Here is a 20,139-nt window from a genome sequence, read left to right as displayed (position 1 = left end):
AGCCATTTGGTTAAGTTTTCCGGTCATTTTTTGCCAGTTTGTGCTTCCTTTTTGACCAGAAGCTAGTACTTAAGCTTTTCATCTGTTGACTCCAAAGCACTTTGCTAAGTAGAGCAGGTACCATTTTTTCCTATTTAATAGATGAAGAAACAGGGATGAAGAGAATCAGAGTCATTGCCAGTGGCCTAGCAGATGATCAGTAGCAGGGTGTGGAAAAATTCAGGTTACTGGTCACCAGTAATCAGCAGCTTTACCAATGGGATTGTACCATGGATCTCATCAGAGGCTCTGCTCCATGCGATCTGCAGATCCCATTATTTTGACACAAGTGAAAGAGGAAGAAGGCCAGAGCTATTCAAAAGCCTTGTGTCAGAAAACAGGATTCCTCCTTTCCCTTTTCGCACTCTACAACATTTTGTCCTTCAAATCAGATTCCCCCCATTAGCAATCTGTGCTTTTATAACTATGTGGACGTAGCCCAGGAAGTTCAGCCACATAGCATTAAAACATGCCAGAAGGGAGCTCAGGCGTAAACTAGCACATATTGAGTGGACTTAATCAGGGATCTGGCACCAGGGATCAAACTGGAAAATGAAGTTTTTTGATGACCTTTCTGTGGCCTTTCTGCCACACCTTTACTTTCCTGCAGTGAAGTTTTGTTCCTTATATTGCCCTGTATTCTGTTAGCTTGTGTAGGCAATGTGCATGACCTGAGTAGGGGCTGAGGACCTGGCGTGTCTGAAAGTATGAAAATGTTCATAGGGCCAGCAATAATGGCCAAGGACATAGGACTCAGAATAGCTGGAGTATGTTTAAAAGCCCACATGAATTTGAAGTGACTGTGGAAGTCAGGAAGATGTGCAAGCAAAGTATTATTTCATGCTTGTCTGGTTTTTGTGCCATTTCCCTCTGCATCCACTGCTGGTCTATATCAGAGACAGGATAACACATCTTGTCTGACCCAGTAGTTCACTTTTTATGGCTTTTTGCCAGGTGTTGCATTCTGGGAAAGAAAAAAATAAAGAGTTGTCACTGAATGGCCATAGGTTATGGAAAATAGATGGCTTGGCTCATGGTGAGATGGGAAATATATATACAGCAGGTGTTTACAGGATTTTGATAACACTGATCAACATCTTGTATCGACCACTTTCCTTTTCTTTCATGATTCCACACAGTACTTCCCCTTCCTCTAATGTTCCTGTAAAATCTGCAGTAATTTCTGATGTAGAAGGAATTTCAAGGGAGTGTAAAGATATGTTTTATGTAATTAAAGCATCTGATATTGTGGACTTGGCTCTTTCTCCCACTCTATGCTGTATGAAGTGCACCAGTAAGCGTGGTTCAGGGGTGCAAGATTACAGCCTTTTTGACACTGGCTAATGTCAAAAACAATTCATCATTAATACATGCAAGTTCAGCAGCTGTGCCAGAGATATTTTGAAAGCAGATGGACCATAGATCAATCTGAAACTTTTAATGCATGTCTGTTACTCCATTTTATACACATACTTGTTGGCCCCAGCATCAAATGACATTGCATGTACATATGAGTACTGATGCCATTAGCAAGTCTACAACAACAGCTAGAAAAACAGACCTCTTGATTATGTACTGCCTCTTGCTAATACATTTCTKTTGGTGTAAAATTCCGGGTAGGGGAGGAGAGAGAGAGGTATTATCTCCCCTAACTGTTGATACACCCTATGCTGTAWACTGCTTAGYTAACAGTCTTCTTGTACATTTTTTTTTCCATCTGTCTCAATTAAAATGCATCTACGTTCACCTGAGGCACAGAAAACCCATCAACAAATGTTAAACACTCACAGAGATGGAACAGTGAATTACTATAAACACTTTCCCCCACTAGCTCTAAATTATGTTTAATTCTGTTTCTTTAACTCAGATCACTTCCCCRGATGGCTGCTTCTGTTTGGAAAAAATAGCTAGGCAAAAAGGGCAACTTGGTACTCTATTACCTCTCTGTATTCAAAGTTCATAAAAAAAAGTAAGTGACCTGGATTCTCAGCTCTATGTGCACCTCTGAGGGAGTGTCAAGTACTTACTTCTTTACAAAGGTCTCCAAGTTTGCAGTTTTACCCAGCACAACAGCTGTGGAGAGCAAAAGTCACCATCAATTATGTAACTTCAGTATTGTCCAAAGGCTGACTTTTAAAGTTAGTAACTAGTTACTAGCGTGATCAACTCTAAATATGTTTTGGATTTACACTTGACATGGATTGGAGAAGAAATAATGATCGGAAGCTACAATATGGGAGATTCAGGTTGGAAAAACCTTTTACCAGTGAAGATTTTTGAAGGTTTGTAACCGACAGTCTGGGGAAACTAGATCTCCAGCATTAGAGATCAGTAAAAAACCATCTGTCCTAGAGGTGGCTGATTCTGGGAGAAGGAGGAAGGGCTGGATGTCCTCCTGAAGCCTGTTCTGGCCCTCACTGCCTTCTGATTCCATGACTGTAATCCCTGGACATGTCTGTGTTCATTTGCTTCCTCTCTTGTACATCCCTGAAGAAGAAAAGTGTGACCCCAAGGCTCAGATTTTCAGTGGGATGTAGAAGATCATCAGGTGAGCATTAAGAAACACAGAAATACCTTCAGGACTCCAATAGCTAGAAGAAGGTCCCTGGTACCTGGTGCAAAGTCGTCATAACATTTGTGCTTCACTTTTCAAAGCAAGGAGAAATCCCTAAACTCTGCCAATCTTGGCAAATTACAGGCATGTAACTCTAAAAACTGAGGTTCTCTGTGCTGGGAGTTTCAGTCTTGCAGAATTCAGTCTCCTTACAGAAAGCTGGAAAGCATCCAAAAAGTTGTGGCGTTTGGATAGTTCTCTGACAAGGAGCATGGGGCTTCTTGGGGGCTCTCTACTTTGCTATGGCACAGTGGGATATGTCTCCAGATGTCCATGACATGGATATAAACCAGAGCAGCTGAAGAGTGGCAGAAGAAATAGTCATGATATGGTTACAAATTCATCACCATCGTGAGGGATCAGTGTTTTTCAGACTTTTATGCAAAGCTCTGTGGCCAATGAAGTTGAATGAAAGTTACAAATAAAGATTATAATCAAGGATAACTGACTTTTTGTAGATCACATTTGTTATCCTGCCTTCTCCATCTCAAACCTTTTGTTGGAATAAGCTCCTTAAAGTAATTCCTGCTGCCTAAGAAAGCAGTCACCAAAAACACTCAAAAGTGCTTGTGACACTTAAATTCTGGTCACTTAGCTCTAGGAGCAAGTTTAAAGCAGAAACATCATCCACCAATTTGTTTTAATAGGGCTATGTTCATTTGAACCATTTAAGGATCTGAACCTATCTGTTCTTCCATTTCCTATACTGCTTCTTATCTGTGAAGAAAAGAGATAATAAATGTCAAAATGATACTGTGATTCCTAATAATAAGTGCACCAGAGACATAAAGAAACTGTCATTTTATGATTGATAGTGAAAAAGAAAAAGAAAAAGGAATAGCAGCCCTCAGGATATCAAGTAGAAAAAGGACTGTACCTTAAAACATTAAAATGTATGGGAAAATATTTCCTTTTAATATCTTTGAAATACTGAATACCATATTGACCATAATTTTTCACCAAAAAAAAATAAGGTTGATAAATAACATTTCAACAAATGTGTTCAGTTGTGCTTTGCAAAGAAATAAATGCTGCAAGCTCAAATGATCATTTAATATTATTTTAGACTAAAAAGGATGCCTAGAACTTTACTAATATACTCACATTTTCCAGTTGTACTTAAAAGAGCTGTTAGCTCTGTGGGGTCATCATATAGAACACTGATAAAAAGGGGTTATGACACTACTAAATCACCCCTGYACTTTTATCATCAGCATTCAATTGACCTGAGCACCCCAGAATACTATTGCCAACTAAAATGCAAAGGGATATTTTTGCTGGTAAAATACAATTCCAAGTATTTCATGTACAGATGATCTTTATTACTTCAGTGATAGAGTATAGAAGTTGCTTACTAGTTTGGATTTTGCTGTTTTTACATTAGAAGCATTATCTCATACTACATTTCAACAAGTGCCTTGCACAGCTGTCAAGAAAAGCATCTTTATGTTGGGCTGACATTTGCAATCTGAACTAATTCATTGAAGGAATTAATTGAAATATAATGAGCAACGCTAAGAACACGGCATGACTTATGATGTGCACATGTCAAATAGTGCAGATGAAGCACTCTAATTGTGCAATTTCATGCTGTTTGGGGGTCTCATTTCTTCTGTTGCATCTTAGATGAGGTTAGTAGTTATTGATGGAATTTAAACTCAGCAGAACACGTACTCAGAGCTAATTGTTTTTTAGATAACCAGATGCTATTCGTATTTTAATGGTTCCTTCAGAAATCAGTAAACTCCATATGCACAAGACATAGCTGAATTRTTTTTTTAAGACCCAGGGAGATACATTGTAATGATTATGCTTGAATAATGTTTTATCTGCTTGTAAAATTAAGTTTCATTTTTTTTTCCTGTGTACTCACATGCAACTGAGAATCAGGATTCAGAGCAGGAAAATTGATGGTACATGTCCCCATTCATACTGAGCAACAGTGAGTAACTATAGGGTGATTTGGAAGTAAATTTTAATGGGCACATTTCAAGTAAAGGGAGAGAAAAGACAAAATAGAAACTGAAGACACATGTATTCAATACCAAAAAATTCAAAAAGGAAAAATAAAGTGTGAGAAAATGTTTGTCAGTCTAAAAGCAAACAGAGAAAAAGTGTTAAAGGGATCTTTTGGATTTTGTGCTTTCAGCAGTGCATCACAAAGAATTTTGGGAGATGAAAAACACCAGAGCAATTGAGTGAGAAAAAGAAAATCGGTGATTAAAACAGTGACAGAAAATATCACTGAGGAAAGAAAGAGGCTGCGAACCTGAATTTTAAAAGAGAAGCACAGAGCAAGTRTAAGAGAGAGACTGAAAGACTTGGGTTAGACACAGCAGAAAGGGGACTGAAAGAAACAATAAAGAATTAAATACAGTTACATGGAAGTTACAGGATAATAGTATTGCTGGTTATCATTATCTACCTCCCTCCCTCCCTCCCTGCCTGCCTGCCTACCTACCTACCTATCAATCAGAATATTTGGCAGAACCTGTTTAATAAGTGGTTACATATCTAAGATTTCACTGGCTTGCCAGCAGAGCCTTTTCAAAGTGTTGCAGGCACCCCCCACTAACACTCCCTATCTGGTGGAAAGCTCAGAGAGCATTTTGCCCCAGTATGCCGTTCCCACCTTCATATTCTACCTGAGCTCCAGATCCAGCGGCACTTCTTATGGCAGCAATAAGATGTAATGGGCTGGCAAATGCAATAAGGAATAGGGACCATTTTATCTTTGGAAAGTTATGCAAGCGCACACATTACATCACTCTGGGGAGAGAAATAAGGCAATTAGGTGACAAAGTTCAGTCCATACTAGAAGCCAGCAGGAACATGTAGGTTTAGAATGAAAGACCGACTGAGTCCCAAGCCATTGTGTTAATCACCAAATGATACTGGAGCAAATTCTGAAGAGTCTTGGGATGATTATTCCAGACGCATATCACTATAATAATTTCTGTATGGGAATATAGAAGATACATAACTGGCTCAGTTTTGTCTTTCAGTAGTTCTTCAGGGACGTAAGTGACATAGTATAGGTGGAAGCATTGAGTGAGAAATCATGGCTTCATTGCAAACTAATCATCACTATACCTGGCTCAGTAAATGTAAAGTCATTATAATGAGTTTTGAAGGGAAAAGAATAAGTCAGTTTGATAAAAYTATACTTCATCACACACTGTTGGCAATTGGATTAGTATTATTCAAAGCTGGCCAAACATTAGAGATTCCACATGAAACAGCAAGCGAATCAGGAATTGCTGCATATGTTACTGATCCTTTTATCCTAAACATAGTTACCTAAAGATAGATACTCAGTACCTTTGACAGTTGAATCGGTARGAATAGTTCAGCACATTTATACAGAGTTTGCAAACTAGGTGTGAAGATACTTGTATACTAATGATTTTCTCTGTTTTATTTATAAATCCTGCTCGTAAAAATGGTGAGGGGATGAAGAAGGGAAACAAAGGGAAGTAACAGTTTTCTTCTTCATCTACTAGTTGCCCCAGTAACAAGTACTGAGCTGAGTATTAGCAAGAGCATAGACAACAGGTGAAGGTAAAATTATTTCCCTCTCCTCTGCACTCATGTGGCCATATGAGAGACTCTGCCTCCTGTTTGGGGCCTCTAGTACAAGAGAGGTTTTGATTAGCTGACGGAAGTTCAGCAGAAAATCATGAGGATGGTTGGCAGACTGGTGCACATGACCTCTGTGGAGAGGTTGAAGGAACTGAGTTTACTTAGCCTGGAGGAGAGAAGGCTAATGGGGCAAGTCTAGCTGAAATTTTCAATTACCCAGCAGGGCGGTGCTATGGAGAAGACAGAGGCAGGCAGTTCTCGGAGGTGTGCAGGGCAAGGACAAGGTCACAGCTTGCAGCAAGGGAAATTCCAACCAAACATACAGAAACGTTGCCTCTTCACAATGAGGGAGGCTGAGTGCAGGGACGGGGAACAGAGAAACAGCAGCATCTCCATCCTCAGAGAGCTGCAAAACTCGCCTGGGCCCCTAAGCAATTTGATTTAATTTTGAAGTTAGACTGGGTTTCAGCAGGAGGTTGTACTACACCACCTCCCAAGTTGCCTTCCAACCTAAATTTTTGCATGGTAACATGAAAGTTTCTGAAATTGCTTTCCACACAAAAGCTATGGTTGAAAAAGCACAAACTAAGGTGTCCCATCCCAGATAATGTTTCCTTAGGAAGAGGCTGGATTACAAGAAAGCCCCAATGCATTTCAGTGAGCTTTGGGGTGAGGATCTCACAACACTGAGCTTCTGGCAAATAAAACTTCATCATRTAAGAATCATAAAAGTGATATGAACTGAAAAGGCTGTAGGTGATAGACTGCTGTATCAAGCCATGCACACTCTTTGTGTTCCTTGTATCACGGATGGAGTCAGGTATCATTGTTTCTGCTCCCTGGCTGAATGACCGAATCCATTTAAAGAACTCATAGCACAACTCATTTTGTCATAATAAAAGTCACAAACGCTAACCAATGAAAAAGGAGAAAATTTCCTATTCTGAATCTCAAAATGGAGCAAAAAATAACCAAACCCCTAACTGGTAGGTTTTACTGCAGTAAATAAAAGGCATGGATAAAGTTGCAGTGGAAATGAGTGTTTATATTTTCAATTATGAACCATCTGGGAATATTCTGTTTGTTAGATTGTTGAAGTTGCTAAACCTTCAGTTCCTTCTCTGTAAAACATTCTTGCTGTATAAGACAGTAATAGCGGTTGTTCCATTCTTGATATTTTATGTTTTATTATACAGAAGATTTTAACTTAAATTTCTTTGGTATGAAAAGATAAACAGTAAGGATTTGCTAATGTCTAAAAAAATTGATTAACTTGGAYATGCAAAATGCCACCAGCGTCTGTAGAGTATATTAACATGCTTGCAAATTCATTTGCATGCTATAAATATTGATTGACTTAGAAGTTAATTTGTATTTTTTCATAGTGTATATATATTCTGTGTTTGTGTAAGAGGGCATTAGGAGAACTTCTATTAAGTCAAGAAGACGACTAATAAAATAGCATTTCCATCTTCAAGGGTATTTGTAAAGATTAATTCCACTTCACAATAAACCTCGGAGTAGATCCTTAAAATTTTTTTGTAACGCTATTGATCTCAATGGGAACATGTTCTATGTATGTTCCTAGGCAGAGGATTACGTGTACATACACACATTATTTTTGGATTGGTAAACTGCAGTATAGTAGTTAAGGGTGCGAAAAGGTGGGAATGGGCATCTGGTGCTGTTTCAGCTGCAGCTGGCATATCTCTGCGGCCTCCAGGTCCGCATGCCTCCAGCTGCAGGCAGGGCAGGGAGGCTGCTTCCCGCGGGGTCTCCCTGCAGTACTCTCCAGCCCTTGGGCCAGGCTTGAGTGTGCCAGTGCATCTCCCATAGCCCATGGTGCGTAGTAGCTTCAGCTAACTGAATCCTGCCTGGCTGACTGGCATTTAGATGCTACTGGGAGTACTGACTATCTCTCTAATGACTACAATAGGAAATTTTGGACAGTTTTGCTGTGCATGGGTATGTCTTCCATGCAGTGTAGGTGCACCTAAGTGTTTTTTGCAAGAGATCAGTGAGGAGCCACCAAAGCTGTCCTTTTTCATGGACTACACTTCCCAAAGGCAGCCTCTGAGAACCTGATGTTTTTGCAATCCTGCAACGAAATCCCTGTTGCTTTTGCTTTACGTAGCTGAGTGCCTGCCCTGAAATACTTGTAGCATGCTGTTTCTGCTCAGCCACCTCTGAACCCTTTGGGATTTAAATATCCTCAGAATAGTTTTTTTCTAATTGTCAAAAGTCTGTCCTTTTTGTAGCTATTAATTGAATTTCAGGAACACCACATTTACGACATGACTTCTTTAACAGCCTGCCTGACTTCAGAACATCTTTCATTTCTGTCATTGCAGTCAGTGCATTCTCTTCTACCTTCTGCATCGATATTGACTGTTCCTTAAACCAAGTTTTGGCTGAGCTAATTACCATAACATATGCTGGAAATGTCTACTCTTTACCTAAAATTATATTCAGCTACTGATTTAAAACTTCTTTTATGCTTGCAGCATGTTTTTTGCAAAGACTCTGTGATTCTAAACTGTTTCTTCATGGTTTCCAGTAGGCTTGGGCGCAGGTGCTGAGCAGAATTACTGAATTCTGCATCCGGGCACATTATATTCTTTTCCTGTCTCTGCCATTGAGTCCCTTTGCAATATTAGCAGGATTATGTGATCCAGATCAGCTTCAGGTACTGCTCTGTGAAATGGGGTCAAGAAGACTGCTAGGTTAGAAGCTTTCTGGGACATAAGACTACTTCTTACTACATTTTCATACTGCACCTAGGTCAGTATTATGTATTTAAATTTGTTTCTTTAGGCATTCCAAAAATGTAAAAAACATATAATACTAGACAGAGTTGCCTTGCAGGGCAGATGGACCAGTGGAAGGAAAGACCAGGTCACAGAAAAGTAGAAGAAACCCATAATGATTCTTTTGTAGGATGTGCAAATAGAATTATTATTATAAATATATGAATTTTAAAAGTTTAATTATACTGACTTACTTCAAGGTCAGTCACATGGATTACTAAGGATACAGATTTTTTTCCTTGAAAGTCCTTCCCARCTGTATCCCTGGAAGCAGATGCCATGTATATAGCATCTCATTATGTGTAGGTTTTTCTGCAACACTGATTTATCAGTTCTTGAAGGAAGAAAGATGAATAAGCTAATAGTGTTTTAAAAGGTATTACATATCTAATAGAGAAAACTAGAGAGCATTGCTTGCCCTCTCATTAATCTTCAACTGATAAGTCTATAGCAGCACATAAACAAGGTTTTGAGTAAATCATGGTCTTATGATAAACTTAATCTAAACTGTTGGTATTGCTGAGAGACTGTTTTAGGTGCACTCTCATAGTGCATATAGGCCATGCTAATGTTTTTATATGTTTACAAAAAATAATATTTATGTACACTAAGATCAAAATTACACTTCTTGTCCAAGTTCAGAAGTACCTGATGGACAAGTTCATATTGACAGTTTTTTATGAACATTAACTTCTACATTTTGTTTGAATCAGACTGCACCTATGATGACACTTTTCTAGGAAAAGCAGGAAAAAAACAAATTAAATAAATAAATGAAAGACAACAGAGGTGGCGGGTCTGGGTTTTGTTTTTATTTTCATTACTGAATTCTGAAAACAGGTAGACCAGAGACTGCAAATTTCTACTTACCCATCTTCTCAAAACCTGACCAATGAAAGAAACAAATTTTGAATAAAATAAAGCTTAAAGCTGATTCGCTCATGGCTAGGGGATAGCTCTTATTCGTACTACTTATAGACTCACTATTCTCATTCTGTGCCTCTTCCTTTCTGATGTTTTTCCTATATGCTTGTGCTATACCTTTTGTGCATTTTTCCTTATCCTTAGTTATTCTATCCATGCCCTTTTTCCTGGAGACCCTCTGACTTCAAGCTGCACATCAATACTTTACTGAAAGAACAAAACTTCCCAGATTACAGCTGGCCGTCAAAAGAGAACTCCTTCTCTCCTGTTTCCRGCTGTGCCGAGTTTCCACTCGGCATATGCAGCTGGAGCAGGGCTGCACAGCATTCCCCACCAGTTACATGGGGAAAGGAGGGAGGGCTCTTACAGGTGCCCACTGCCCTGGATTAGAAATTCATCGCACCTGTGGGGGTTGTTGTTACTGAAAGTGTGATTCACTTCCATGTGAAAGTACCTCCAACTACAGTCAGTGGAGCCTAGGCTGACCTGCCTGAAATATCTGAAGGGCCTGAAGCAGACACCCACCGGCTGGTCAGATGCACAGGTCTCTAGCCTCTGGTGGATTAAGCCTTGATTCATTTCCTTAAAAATAGGCAGGTAGTGCAATAAGAAAAATAGTTTTCAAAATGAGGGTAGTCAAGCATTGGAACAGGTCACCCAGAAAGGCTGTAAAATCTCCATCCTTGGAAATACTCAGATCCTGACTGGACAAAGCCCTCAGCAACTTGCTCTAACTTTGAGCTTAGCCCTGTTTGAACTATTTATAATTCCGTGAATTTTCCTAGGGTATCCTAGGGCTGGAAGATGCAACACAGGATCCTAGCAAAGAACAATGTCCTCCTGGATCAGCAAGTGAGGTTACCCCACCTGGTCATCCACCAAATCTAGAAGAGTCTGCCCTCTAACTATTTCCTTTGCCTGCTTTCTCAAATAATTACTGTGACATATGCCAGAAATGTGATTGTCAAATCCAGCCTTGTATCCTTTAAAATCTGTCAGTCCTTTGGAAACTCAGCGGTACTATCATTAAATCCAGCAAGCCTCCCCCTGAATATAGGCCGTCCTAGTTTTAAAAGCAAAAAGGCTCATAAACTTGTTTTAAAAATTTTGCCCCATGACTGAAACAGATGCTACTTTGCAGAAATGCTGGGGCAATGGGAGAGTTCACAGGGAAAGAGAAGGGAACATCTAGGAATGGCAGCAGCTGTTGGAGCGGTTATACGAGGCAATGGAAAACTGGTTTATAATATTACTTCTTGGACCCAACATGTGGTACTGATGGGGACATTGCCAGAAGAACACAAAGTTACCATTATAGCTGAGGAAAATGATTGCAAAAAAGGTTTTTGAAGAAACAAATAAATACTAGTAAAATAAATAGCATTAAATAGGATGACCTGAAGCAATTTCCAAATTTGTTTCAATCCTCATAAATTGCTTTTGTTGGGAAGAAAAAAATCTGGAAAAACTTTACTTAAAAAAATAACAATTTTATTTTGTCATTTCAAAATGTTACAATATTTCTAATACTTCAAAAAGGAATCCCATTCTATAGTTGAAACTGTAAAGCTTTTTTTCATAATTTGGGTTTTGTAAAAATTTTAAAAACTGTTTTGATTCTCCCTCAGTTAATCTCTCTGAGTTTGTTTGCTCTTCAAGACAGCCAATAAATCACAAAATCACTGACTGATGTATATTTATTAGGCAGAACAAACTGCAAATTTGGAAATATAGTAGAGCAGAGCTAGAGAGTGGTTGCTGTTAGAATTAGGACAGTACTGGGCCAGCCCATGGCCAAGGAAGCAAAAAGCAATATTATGATGCTTTCTTTTGATTTCTCTTGGGCTTGTATCCAATTAAACCAATTCAGGATCTGGCCAGCTGATTTTTACTCTGGTATCAGAAGGAAGCAAAACTTGTGCCTCTTCATTTTTTTGCTTGTTCAACCTAAATAATTCTTAGACGCATTAATGTACTTCAAATACATTTGACAGAAAGATTAATGGTCCCAAAGACATTAAGGCTGACAAATATTAACACAAGTTGTACAGGAAGAAGAGAAGCCTGAGATAAAGGATATCGGAAAATGCATGTGGAGAGAGCCATTATACATACAATAAAGCAGGAAAAATCTTTGATCAGAATTTGTGCCTTATTCGAGAATTTAACCAGAAGATGGATTTCTGCAAAAATACATCTTCCTTATTTCTGCTGCCCACAGAACTACTCATTTTATTTCATAAGTGACTGACTTGATAAATACAATGAGACGTACAGTCTTAGGGACAATGCAGTGACTTATCTGTGTGAGGCAGCTAATTTAAAAAAAAAAAAAGTCGATAACAGACAATCAGAGGCAGAAATCATTTGTTAACAATTAGGGATAAGTAAGTAGATTTGGATAAAATAAAATCCGCTCGAGCTGCAATCTTCTGAGATAAAGCTGAACCAAATGCTATTTTTTTCTTGATTTGACTTGTTTTTCCTTTACTCCTTTATTACTTAGAAGACAGAGGTTCAGAAAATGATAAGTTTGCTCCTTTTGAGGTTCACTCATCTCTATTAAAATTGGACTGTAAATGAACAGTTGGATATGTATCTAACAGTTGAAAACAGCTTTAATGCACTGTAAAACACCACAGCTGTATTAATGCCTTTTAACCAAAGGAGTTATAGATATCCATTAGGAGATTTGCAAGAGCATATTTTTCAGATATATTAGGAGATGTGTTTATATGTATTATTACAGAAAATTAATTAAGAGACGAAGCATTATTTTACAAGACTGCAAAAACACACTTTTACTAATGGACAGTATGGTTTGAAAGACTACATTCTGCTATATACAGCTCCTTCCCTTTGCTCCCCCCCTTCATAAATGCAGCTATAAAAGTGTATGGTCCCAACACATTCACTTTCCAGTAGTTTTCCCCTTGCCCTTAGCTCTCAAGGTCAGTTATGTTTTGCGGACACTTGTCATGACCACATTAAACAGTAAGGATCATGGCCTACACTGCAAAGACAAGCTCCCCGCTGCATGACCCCAGCCGAAGATGCTGCTTTCGCTGCTCCTGCTGGTCACAGCATGGCAAGACTGGAAGTAAGGGATATGTCTTGTCCCCCCGTGACGTGACACAGTCAAAGCTGCAACAGGCACATGGGGTGAAGTTACCCATACCGTTTCAAAGCTCAGGACTCTGAAAACAGTAGGCAAAAAATACCTGCTGAGTCRGCTTCAGCAAAGTACCACCCCCTGTGGAGGTTTAGCTGATTATAGCTCTCTATGTTTTTATAAAAGCGATCAGAAGCACAGTAGGTTGTTGGCAGCTCAGATGTAGATTCCTCTTAGCCTCTCAACAGAGAAGGTAAGCAAAATGCAATAAGACATATTTTAAATTGGACAGAAAATGAGGTAAGGCTGTGTGATCCAGAGCTTAATCATTGCAATGAAGGAGCAGCGCCAAAGTTACGAGCAGCGGTTCCAGAAATTTTATAGCGTGTGTATAGATTTAAGAGCACACTGGAGCTGCTCTTCATTTGTCTTTTGTAATCTTTCAGTTCAGTCTTCAAGGTGAACAGCCAGACTCAGTGGTGGTGTGTTAGTAACTGGTTATTTCCAGAAAAATTAGTACCACAAGCTAAAATCAAGTCTCAGTAAACACCAGTGGAGACATAACCAAAAGGACCATAGACTCTGGCTCTTTAACGGTGCATCATACTTGCATAATGTACATGTGTTATGAGCCAGGCTGTGAGAGCTTATAAACAGCAGTGTCTCTTATTTGCCAAAAACACGGGAGAATGAATGCCTTTATTGAGAAAAAGCAATCAGCTTCAGAATTTATGAYTGTTTTGGCCTGAAAGAAGCACTAATCCCAAGCACCTGCAGGCCAAAACGGCTGGCAGGCCACCTGCGTGCTATGGCCAGCCCTGGCTGCCCCACGGCGCACACAGGCAGCCCAGCAACATCTGCCGCTACATTTCCCGGCTCGCCGTGTGCTCCGGGAATAGGACAAAGCAGCCTGAAGAGGCAGCATGGCTGCTCAGGGAGAGCTTCGCTGCCGTGCAGCAAAGCCTTTGCACTAGCATCAGAATGGGGTGATAAATGACTGCCAGAGAAATTGGAAAGGAAAATTTGTGGAGGACAAGCAGCAGGAAAGGAAATATTATGGCTGATGGAGATTTGGGGATTTTGGTTTTATTTTAAAGAGTCAGGAGGGTTAAGAAAGCCACATAAGCCAGAGAAGAAAGAGGAAAAATAAAAAAGGGGTAACATGGGCGTGGGACTAAGTCTTGGCAATAGCGGTGGAAGAAGATCGGGTGGTGGGGCAACTAAAGAAGTGAGGATGAAAGCATCTCATCCAAGGCTTGCTGTGCAGAACAAAGAGAGTAAACCCTTCCAGGTTAAGTGCTGGGAGTAGGWTCCACCCTGCTGCCCCACATGCCCCAGGCACCTGTGTAGGCAGCACCTAGCTCTGCCTGGCTGCATGTGATCATGGGGAAAGCCATGGACGACTACACCCTGGAGTAAAGCACCCCATCTGCCCAGTGTTTGTCAGTCCTCAGTCCGTAACATGTGGGATGCAGGGAAGTAGGGCCTGGATCCTACTCCATACAAAGCAGTAACAAGTCTGAGGTGCAGGATTTGGTTGGACTTTTTAGCTATGACAACACTACACTGTAGGCATCAGGTTCTGTGGTGARCGAAGAGCAAGCTGCATAAAACATTTTTGCTTTCCATCAACAGCTAATGAAACAGAAAATAAGTGGAGCAGACACCCACACAAGCTTGGTACTTCTCTGAAACAAAACACAGGATGCATTGGATGGGGTAATAGCTCTACAGGGAGCTTCATCCTCCTCATTCTAGGGAGAGCTACTTTAAAAAAAATGCACATCACAAAGAGAGTGCTCTCCTGTGTTTTCTTAAAAGTATTACTTCTGACGTTGCTTTTTTTCAGTGCTGATCATAGGGCAGTAGTAGCCAAGCCAGATGTGGTTCTCACTGGGTACTAGCTGTACCCCAGCTTTTTCTTTCTTGACATTAGTGAAAGAGGATGATTATTTGCACTGCTGTATTTGTTCTTCAGATAGATATTTTTTATGTTATTTTAACAGTTGATTCCTGCATTGATCATAGTTGACATTTCCCCTGCTGTATGAACTTTTGTAGTCTCTAGACTTCTACCACACCTCTGAAATATATAGTTGTGTATCATAATACACCATCAAACCAAGGCAGGGATTCCAGGATCAAATTCTCCTCCAGTCTCCCTCCGCTGAATTAGTTCTGTTGATAGTAAATTTGGTACTTGTAAACAAGAGGCACCCAGGATAGCACTTCCACAAATCTACCCTCATTGCTTTTGAGAAACCTCCCAAAAAGCTGCCTCCTGAAAACTTTGAAATGGAAAAAAGACAGAAAAACTGTGAAATGAAACTCAGGTCTTAATGGATACACTTATTCTAGGAATCTTAATAAAAAATCTGATGCTATTCTCCTATTCACACAGATTTAGTGTCATCTCTCCTGTGGCCATGCCTACCGCTGAAACTAGGTAACATTGAGAGCAATGAGCTGGATATTAGAGCTTATTATAACTGTAAAAATGCTTTAGATTTTTTCAGTCCTGTCTGTGTTTCGCCCTGTGTGTGTGTGCGTGCGTGTAAATGTTAGAGGGTGTATATCAAAGGCACATATAACAGCCCTGAAGAGCTGTCAGCTGGTCAGGCCTCTCTGTACCCAAAAGGATGGATGCAAGGGTTATTTGTCTGAAAATGATTGTGGTATGACTTATATGACTTGGAGCGAAACACTGCTGCTCACTGGTAAGTTTTGCTTTGAAGAAAAGGGTGGGGAAAAAAAACAAACAACTTTTGCTTTATGTTTCAATCCATCTTTTTTAGTTCTGCAATAAAATAACATGAGAAACCACCTGAAATCCCAATAGTCACTATTTATTGTCTTTCGAGAGAGCTGTGACTAGTGAATAGTGGTTGATGAAAATATTTTTGCTACAATTAATCATACTGAACAGTAATATAGAGAGAGTGTCTAAGCTGTAAGTCACTTGGGCATTCAGAGTAGCATTTTTGCCTACATTTTTGCTATCATAAACTGGTATGGGTATACTTCATCTTTGCTCTGCTCGTATCTTCCCCAGCTGCAATTTACTGCTCCCACACCAGTGCTCTGTACAGCCACAAGCAACACGGCTTGGATCCAGACCATCCTGCACTGGAATTCTGCAGTTCCCTGCCCATAAATCTGACATTTCTGTAAATTTATATTTGTGTGCCAATTTTCTTTCCTCTTCCTGGCTTCACACATTCCCAGAAGAGTTACAAAGGAGAGAATAAAAAACTCCTGCAAGCTCAAGAGGAAGCATTTGTTGCCTTGTTGATTGTGACTGAAATTACATAGTYACACATCCCTGAGAATTTGTTATATACAATCTTTTATTCCTCATGCATTGTTACTTTGGAAACCTGCACTGGATTTCAGTTTAGTAAAACTTGTATGAAAATGAAGCTAGGACTTTTGCCTGTAAATGACACAGTGATTTCAGTAGAAAATATTTGCAAATGTTGGATGATACTTTATGTTAATTCTGTTCTTTAAATGTGGTTTCCTTAGGCGCTGTACCTATGGGGGCTAGGTTGGTGTCTTTCCAAATTTTTTAATGCTTATTAAGCTTTCATAGTGTCTGTGAAGGTGACATGCTGAATCCCTTAATACCAAACATGTACCATTCAGTGATTTCTTCCTTGCCCTTTGATAGCTTTTGTCACATGAATACATAGTGTGGAGTTATCCATGAAACAGCACTTATCTTCAGTGTATCAACCTGAGTAGCTGATGCTCTTCTGGGAGAATGCTTTTGGCCTTGTTGTGCAGAAAGATTTCTAACCAGTCATTGTGCTAAGCATGTAGACCACAATCCTCTGGGGTCCAGCTCCCTTGTAGACTAAATCCTCACTTGGTTCTAGTAGTTGCACCTTACCATCTTCTTAAAGATATGCTGCTTCAAAGATAGCTGTAACTGTGGACCACAGTGCCACTTCACATTTTCATTTAGAGACATCCAACATGTCTGTATCTTTGACACATTGTCTAGACTGAAAAAGATCAAGCAATGCTAAAAGAGCTGCTGTTATGAATCACATGTACACTCAGAAGGGTAGGCAGGCAATAGGAGTCCACTTTCAGTTAATGTGTTTAAAAAAATAGTCAAGAAAAAATTAAATGTTGGCCATGATGACAGCATTTGTTCTAAAACTAACTTTTAACTTGCTCTGGCCAAGTAGCCAAGCCAGCAGATGAGGCAAGATGACATATCAAAACTGATCAAAGTTGCAAATAGTGCTGGTTAGACATGAAAGTCATGTGGGTCTGGGGGATCACTTCCTTGCACTGAAGATAAATCCGATTAATGGACTGTCTTTCTTTGTAAGCACTTTGAAATCTGAAGAGCCAGGTCTCCTGCTCCATGTGCTGGAAGTTGCAGACATTGAAGGGACAGGACTTGGGAGCCACTGCAGGAAAAGAAATAGAGAAACAAGTTCATATGCTGTTCCCAAGTAYCTAATGGAAGAGTGCAGAGGAGATGGAGCCAGATTCCAGTCAGAGGTGCACAGTGATAGAACAAGAGGCAACAGACACAAATCAAAACATGGGAAACTCTGATTAGATATAATAAAATAACTTTACCATGGGGGTGGTCAAATAGTGGAACAGGGGTCCCGGAGAAGTTGTGGAGTCTCCATCCTTGGGGATATTCAGAACTCACCTGGACAGCCTAATCCAGCTGGGTCCCTTACAACCTATGTGGTATCATGGTGCTAAAAGGAAGATGCTGGTCCCTTGTGCATTCCTGCTCAGAATATGGATCAGGGGACCTCTATGGCTGTGCTGGGACCTACATGCAGGTGCTGAGCAGATCCTAGAAGATCAGTGAAGGGCCAGACCCCAATGAATGTCTGATGTGCAGTCAGGACACAGTAGGGTAGCACAGGCAAGCGTATAAAGGTTACTTTTCCTTCTATAACTTTGCAAGGCTGGGAAGTTCTGTGTTTTTGTCAGGCCCTTGTTATTTTTCAGATAATTGCAAAGAAATGGGAAGTCATAGCTAAGTGACAAGGCTATGCTGTTTTCTAAAAACGACGTGCTACCTCAGCAACTTAGTTTAGTGGCACCAGTGTTCCCACACATGCAGAAGATGAAAAGTTCACAGCAAATGACATTCAACTCAACAAAGAAAAGCAACCTTTAGGTAACACAGACCATAATATGTGCAGTATAGTCCATACAAAGAAACAGTTCAGAACTCTAGATCTTAAACTAAACAAATACAAAATATCTTCTTATAATAAGCACTATTATAAGAATGTGAGAACCTGTGGCTCCAGCCCCTACAGCAGTAGCTTGCTCAGTCAGTACATGGGATGAAGCAGTGGCAAAACTGCAGAGGTGGAGAGCGTGTTAGGCATATTTGCCTTCATTTGACACTCCAAGAAACAGAGCTCTGTTAGCCAATTTCAGACAGTGTTTGTGGACCTTACTGTCACTTAAAATTCACAAAGCTGGACAGCACAAAGACACATGCAGATAATGGACTAAAATAGCATTGTTTTATCAGTTGCAACCTGGTCCTTTTTTCAATTAGCTTGTTAGTTGCCTTGGTCATTTGCAACCACAGAAGCTATTTGTCCAAGAAGATCTTCCTTTATTCCACATCAGATGATTACTAGGTCCATTAAGTAAAGACACATAGTCCTTCAATTCACTATGAAGTTTTTAATGGAATCAATTCATTAAGGTAGTAAGGAGCCTGGGATAAGCTTTACAAAACCTAGCACTGCACATGAGTTTGAGGAGACATGGTATACACACTTTTTTGATAAAGTGATGGATGGGGGAAGGGTCATTTGGCTTCATGGAGGAAACAGCACCAGAGCACATGGATTCCAACCATAAAAGATATATGAGGAGTGTAAAAACAATTTCAGATGAATAACTAACGTTCTGAAGCCCCCATCTATTTAAAATTAAGGTTAAATATTAGGCTGGTTCCAGTTTATTGAATTAGAAGCATGTTGCAATCAAGAAACAACAGGTCAGACTTAACGACATACTAAGGCTTATAATTCTTTAATTTAACGTCATGCAGATGCCTTTGAGTCCTCATTTTTAAGCTGCTTATGAAGAACCAGAGAGTCAGAAAGCCTCAGTCCTTGTAAACATATCAAAAAAGCACACAATTACCCTAGCAACAGGCATTTCATGAACTGTTTTAATACAAATAAGCTATTCAGCTGTGATATAGGTATCAGAAAAAATCTGGAAACATGGGAAATTCAGAAAGAAAGGAAGGGCATACACAATATGCAGTGAATGGAGTGCTGCTTTGTGTCTACACGTGTGTGACAGCACATGTGCTGGGCATCATYTGGGAGTCATTATTATTTGATACTTCATTATTGGGAATACGTGTGCGAACTGTGTGTAAAATTAAAACATAACATATATTCAACCATATCAAATGGTAGGATTTTATGTCCATTCACTTGTCACATTTTCCTCTGGTAATTACAAGTCCAAGTCCTGTACAAAGGAATTTTAGTTCAAAAAGTTAACATTTGAGATTTTTTAACAACAGTGAAAGAACCTAGGAAACCAACACTTAAAAATAAAGCCCTAATTTTTAAAAAAACTTTCCGACTTTACTGGCTGGCCAAATGACTGGTGGTGAACTAAATCTGTGATTCATGCTCCAGCTTGAACCCTGAATATATTCTATGGAGAAACTGCAGACTGAAAATGACAGTTGAACCTGGGGAGTGCTCCTGATTCTGCAAGTTGTATAAGTGTGTTCCTTGTTGAGGTCCCTGCATCAGCTCTGAAACTACACTTTCCAGTCACGATCTTTTGTAGGATGGCAAATTTTACATATGCTGAGTAAATGGAGAAATGTGTTTTAAATTGTATATTACTTCTGAGAATCATTGTGTGATGGTAAGAGGAGGGCATTCAGCCACAGCCCTGTGTTTATATGAGCGCCCATTAAGTCCAACTCTGTCATGTTTATTCCATGTAGAGCAACAAAAATTGACTGTTCTGAAAACTGAGACTGCTGAATGACATTCATTGGCTGGAGAGCTCCAATATGGTAG

The sequence above is a fragment of the Apteryx rowi genome, unplaced genomic scaffold (assembly GCF_003343035.1).
Source record: "Apteryx rowi isolate R43461 unplaced genomic scaffold, aptRow1 scaffold_411, whole genome shotgun sequence".
NCBI lineage: Eukaryota > Metazoa > Chordata > Aves > Apterygiformes > Apterygidae > Apteryx > Apteryx rowi.
The sequence above is the reverse complement of the archived record's forward strand: the minus strand, read 5'-3'. Positions refer to the sequence as shown.